Genomic DNA, 6031 nt, shown 5'->3' with positions numbered 1-6031 from the left:
CCAACTTCTCCTGATGCCACCCTTGGGCACAGGGAGAGATTCAGCCACACATCTGCAGATTTAGGTCTGAGGTTGCACAGGCTAGGCTCTGGGGCATACATGGCCTGCATTCGGGCTCCTGAGTATTGGTACCTTCCACATTACATCTCCAGTCAGAGCCAAAATGTAGCGAGTGACACTGAAGCAGAAGAGGTCCTCCACCCTGGTCACGGACAGCCTCGTTAAGGAGGTCCAACCAGCAGAACATGGCTTCACAGCTGCACCATCCACAAAGAAGGTGCCCCAACATTATTTATGAATGAAATGGAACAGGGCAGGATTTTCAGCACAAAGCTAGAATGAGGTAACCCGATTACTACTGGATTTGATTTCAGAGGTGTCATGAACATATACTTCACTCTAAGGCCAACCCCACTGCACCTGGGGGCAGATGCAAAGCCATTCTTTTCACTGTTCTATATGAGGCATAACTTGTCTATCTCTCCAGAAAAGGGAGGGCAGCCTCAAATTCATACTAAAGTGTAAATGATTGCTAGCTGTACCTTTGTATAGGGAAACTAAAGGGGACCCTGGATAGAGGAAACAGTCAGAAAGGGGAAGACTCGTGTGCAGAACCCACTTGGCCAAACTGACAATCTGCAAAATATGCCTTATCCCTTGGAAATAGTCCTAGGTTAGGAATCACATGTGCTGAGTTCAAATCCCAACTTCACTAGTCACTGGGAAACAACTCCCGTCCCCCTCCCCACCCCACATCCCGGATCTGACTTCTGCAGCCAGAAAACCATGATAGCCCCTCTCCTGCACAGGTGAGTTGTAAAGCCTGTAATGCACAGGAAACCTGCAGACTGCCACGCACCAGGGCAATGGAGCTCAGACCTGGCTGCACGTGACATCTGTCTGGGGAGTTCTCATAATCCCCGCTACCCAAGTTGCTTCCCAGAGCCGCTGACATCCGAATTCTCAAAGCACTAGGTAGCGTTAGTTTTTTAATGCTCCCTGGTGATTGTGATATGTGACGACCTAAGAACAGCTGCCCTCCATTAGGAGTGCTCAGCCAGGGGTAGTTCGGCTCCAGGGGCATTTGACCACATCTGGAGACATTTGGTTTCCCGGCTCAGGCGGAGGGTGACATCTATTGTTTAGAGGTCAAGTATGCAACTAAATATCCTGCAGTGCACAGGACACATAACAAAGATTCACCCAAGCTGTGCACAGTAGATCACACCAACAATCCTAGCTACTCAGGAAACAGAGGGGGGAAGATTGTGGTTCAAGGTCAACCTGGGCAAAAAAAGTTCATGAGCCCCCACTTCAACCAATAAACTGGGCATGGTGGTGCTTGCCTGTCATCCCAGCTATGCAGGAAGTGTAAATAATAAAAAGGATCAAGGTCCAGGCCAACTGGGTCATAAATTCGAGACCGTATCCAAAAAGTAATGACAGCAAAAATACCTAAAGCAAAATGGGCTGGAGTATGGCTCAAATGGTAGAGGGCCTGCCTAGAAAGTGCAAGGGCCTGAATTCAAATTCCAGTACTTAAAAAAAATAGAATTTTCCAGCAGAGAATAACAGTGACAAGGTTAGGCTGAGTGAGAAACTTTGCTTTAGAAAAATGTTAGAAATGACTTTTTTTCATTCCCTCACCTAGGAAATGAAAGCCAAGAATTGCCTGAGATCCCACAGATCCATTTACGTTTGCAGTCTTTGTGCTTCCCTTAGAGAACTCAAAGGCAAAGACCACTCACACCTCACACAAATATTAATGAAGACCCAGTATGTGATCTCATGTCACACTTCTGGCCACCCAGGAATGTTTGGAACACCAGGAACTCCATCTCAGACCAGGTATCAAGATCCCCATCAGACCTCCTCTCCCTCACACATAAACACCTTACCCAACAGGAAGTTCTCATGGCAGAGTGCATGTCATGGAAGAGTTGTGGCCTTAACTTCAGGAGCCTCTGGGCCTGTGAGAGACTCATCTTCATTCTCATTGAATAGCTTGAATACCAGGGATGACTTTAATGGGCAACAGGGAGCCATGGGAGGTTTTTAAGCAGGAGAGTGACTTGCTCAGCCCTGGAGCAGAATTATCCTGGCAGCCATTCTCTCAGCAATAGTAAGAGAGGGTGAGGAACACTAGTTAGGAGTTCAGCGCAGGACATTTAATTCATATCTAAGAAATGCATGGAAGGTGGAGGAATGCTTCTAACTGGCTCCAATGCCCCTTTCCTTTTGCAGTACTACTGCCATATTTTGCAGACAACTCATTCCTAAATTGTCAGCAGCGCGTGTCAAGTTGACTGTGCAGCATTCCGTGTGGCACTTAAGCACCTCTCACCTCCAGGGGAAAGCCATCGATATTAGCTCCATTTTAAGAGCCCTGCTTCAAGCCCCATCACTTGACCAACACCTAGAAGTCATTGTTACAGGTGTAAAAATGACTCCTGGTTCTAACAGCACTTGGTACATGACTGGGCACTCATAATGGAATTTGCCCACCAAATTTCTAAAGCTTTGCTCCCATGTCGTGATGTCCACAAGGACATACAAAGGTGGAGCTCACCTGGTGCCATGGGGCTATGGAAATGGAGTTCCCACATCTCATCGGACCCTGGGACAATCACCTTGAAAAGTATGGAGTTGTGACATTTTTTGAGCTGGAAGTTAAAATTCTTCAAAAGATGCTCTAAGTGAAGCCATGATACATGTACATAACAGAACTTCAACCTTCCCCAAAATAGGACAGCCATGTGCAGCTCAAGTAGGAGGTATCAAGGCCAGGCCTAAAGTGGTGGCAGACCCTGCTGAGGACACCAAAAGAGGAAGAGGTTGAGGGATAAGCTTTGCATGTTGCCTGGGTTCAGGTCCCAGCTCTGAGTTCAGGACCCCACTCTGCTACTTATGCTAGTTCTGTGAGCATAAGAAAGTCAGGCAACCTCTCTGTGTCTCTGTTTATTCATCTGTCAGTCAAGGCTAACGTTTTCTCACAAACTTTTATGACAGTTAAATAGATTCTAATAACATGTAGGCAACTTAGGGCTGGTGATGATAGATATAGATAGATGATAGATAGATACAAAGATGATTGAGAAACTGAGGATAGATATAGATGCTTGACAGATTAGATAAATAGATATTATTTGCAAAGAGTTTTGGACAGTGCCCAGCACATAACAAGCTAATTTGTGTGAGTTAAGCAAACAAAAAGGATCTAAGAGACCCCTCACAAGTGTAATCAACATGACTTTTTGCCCACAAGGTATGGGTAAGTAAAGGAGAAGGAGCTGGAGCTCAGAATGAACCAGGGAAGCACAGAAACCAGGAGGGGCAACTGGAGGGGGGCAGAAAGAGTGGCTACAAGGTAGGCTGGGAAGTAAGTTTTTCCTTCTATGAATACCTTGGAGAGAGGGAATTCTTGGGAAAGAAATTCTCCAAACATGGGAGAATTGCTTACAAGAGGGTGGGCAGCCACTGAGGTGACCAAAAATGATTGCTGACTTTGCCTCAGAAGCAGAGGGAGGGACTATGGCAGGACCTCTCTGACTCCCTGGGGTGCAGACACACACACACATACACACACAGTACCAGTTGAGACCCTGGAGTTCCTGATGCACAGAGTGACCTGCCATCACAGACACAGTGAGAGAATAAACTTCAGATCCTACGAGTGTGACAAGTTGAACACTAAGGACCACTCTGGGAGCTCTAATTTAAAGTCTGTCTCAATTAACTAAGATATTACTACTGTTTCTAACAGGCACAAATTTAACAACTCAGTACAACACTGCAATTAAGCTCTGTTCAACTTTCCCAAGTGCCCTTTATCCAAGCCAACACCGACAGGAACCATCCCCCCTACCACCTAACCTCAGATCTTGGTCTTCACTGCCCCGCAGTCCCAGGGCCTTTTCCACCGACTCTGCTAAGCTCCACATCCCATCTGAGCTGGGAACCTGCAGGTCTGTGTTCCTGAAGGTGAAGAGGATTGAGCTCTCCTCTCCTCTCAGATACTTGAGACAAGGGTAGGAATACCTGTTCCTTTGTCAAAAGAAACTGATTTGCTCTAAGAAGGACACTTAACAATCATGACATCCCCCGCTCCTACTCCAGTGATCACGATGAACCCTACCACCCCTTCAAAGACAAGTTCAGGGTCTTCTCCCACCAAAAGTCCACATCCCCTCTCATTGAGCTCTGAACCTCTCAAGGGTAACCCTGGCCATTCCTCTTTGTGAGGCAACCCCAATAAAGAAATACTAAATGGGTATGTGTGACTATGATCAAAGTATTTCATATGCATTTATAAAAACAGAATAATAAAACCCACTAAAATTCTTTAAAAGGGGGTGGGGAGAGAAGAAAGTAATAGGGGGGTGAATTTGATCATTATATGCATGCATGGCAATATAATGGAACCCCTTTGTACAATTAATATATGCTAATAAAAAAGAGAAAGAAATATTAAATAAAATTACAAAAGTTGTGGATAGGTTTACATAGGGAGATATGTCTATATAAAATTAAACAGCAGAGTTTAGGTAGTGCTAGGTCCAAGATAATTATAGGGCCTATACAATGTATGAATACACCTGAGGCAGTCTGACCCAGTGCTGTGCACAATTTTAAAGATGGAGAATGAATGTCACTCTGTCCTTCATGGTCTCTCTGCAACCTCCATGTGTAATTTCATTTGGAGATAAATGTCAAAAGTTTAAAACCTTTTCCAGGCACAGAAGCTCAAGCCTGTACCCTAACTACATGGGAAACTGAGGTCAGGAGGATTGCTGTTCAAGGCCAGCTCAGGCAAAAGATTCACAAGACCCCATTTCAACCAATAGCTGACTGTGGTTGTATGCATCCATCACCCCAGCAATAGCAGGAAGCATAAAATAGAGAATCATGTCCAGGCCAGCCTAGGCATAAAACGAGACCCTATCTCCAAAATGACTAAGCACAAAGAGCTGGAAGTGTGGCTCAAGTGGTAGGGTGTCTGCCTGGCAAGTGCGAAGCCCTGAATTCAAATCCCCCTTCATAACGTGAACGTGATGTCTGGCGTAGACAGTTCTCCTACCCAACACTGCTTGCCTTCATTGGAGGCTCTGTTCTGACCCTTTAACACTTAACTCTCAGCCTTTTTAAAAGAAAAAAGTCAGTACTTAGCAATTATGCATATTCATAGCATGCTGTGCTATTTCAATGTGTAAATATAGTGCGTGGTGACCAAATCGGGGTAATTAGCATATCCATCACCTCCAACATGTATCATTTCTTTGTGTTGGGAACATTCAAAATCCTCTCTTCTAGCTATTTTGAGGTATGGAGTAAACTATTGTTAATGGTAGTTACCCTACTGTGCTATAGAACACTAGAACTATTTTCTGTAATTTAAGTGTAATTTTGTTTCATTAACCAATCTCTCTCTAACTCCTCCTCCCTTTAACTGTAGTCTTACCATTGTCTTAGACACCTCTAGTGAATGTTGGTTACCTTGGTGGCTGCCCACAATCCAACCATGGTTGAAGAATTTCCTGCATTTGAAATTCCATCTCCCCAGGGTATTAATAGAAGGAAGAACTCATTTCCCCAGTCTACACTGCAACCAGCCTCCAGACACAAAAATAAGGTGCGCTCAATTTGAAGCACCCCAGGAAAGATATCTGGGAAGAGAACCTTGTCAGGAAGGTGAGTTGTGTGGAACTGACCATCTGGAAATGGTGGCAGCAGAGGAGTTGGTTTGGGGACAACACCATGGTGGCACTTCTTGGCTCCAGTGTCATGGATACTGTCTCTACTCACAGTGGACATTGAGAAGTCCTCGGTGTAGAGCGTGTATCACTCCCTGATGTGTACCCTTCAAGTTTGACTATAGACATTTGTAGAATACCTAAGATTCTGTAATAAAATCCTTTTCCATGCAAGCTTCAGGGGACTGTTTGCAATTAAGAACTCTGAATGCCACACTTTTAGGGGAACATGTGTCTATCCATCTTCTACCCTCCCTTGTCTTTGAGACAAGTTCCTCATA

Source organism: Castor canadensis, chromosome 17 (assembly GCF_047511655.1).
Source record: "Castor canadensis chromosome 17, mCasCan1.hap1v2, whole genome shotgun sequence".
In the NCBI taxonomy this organism is placed as follows: Eukaryota; Metazoa; Chordata; class Mammalia; order Rodentia; family Castoridae; genus Castor; species Castor canadensis.
This window is presented reverse-complemented; position numbering follows the sequence as displayed.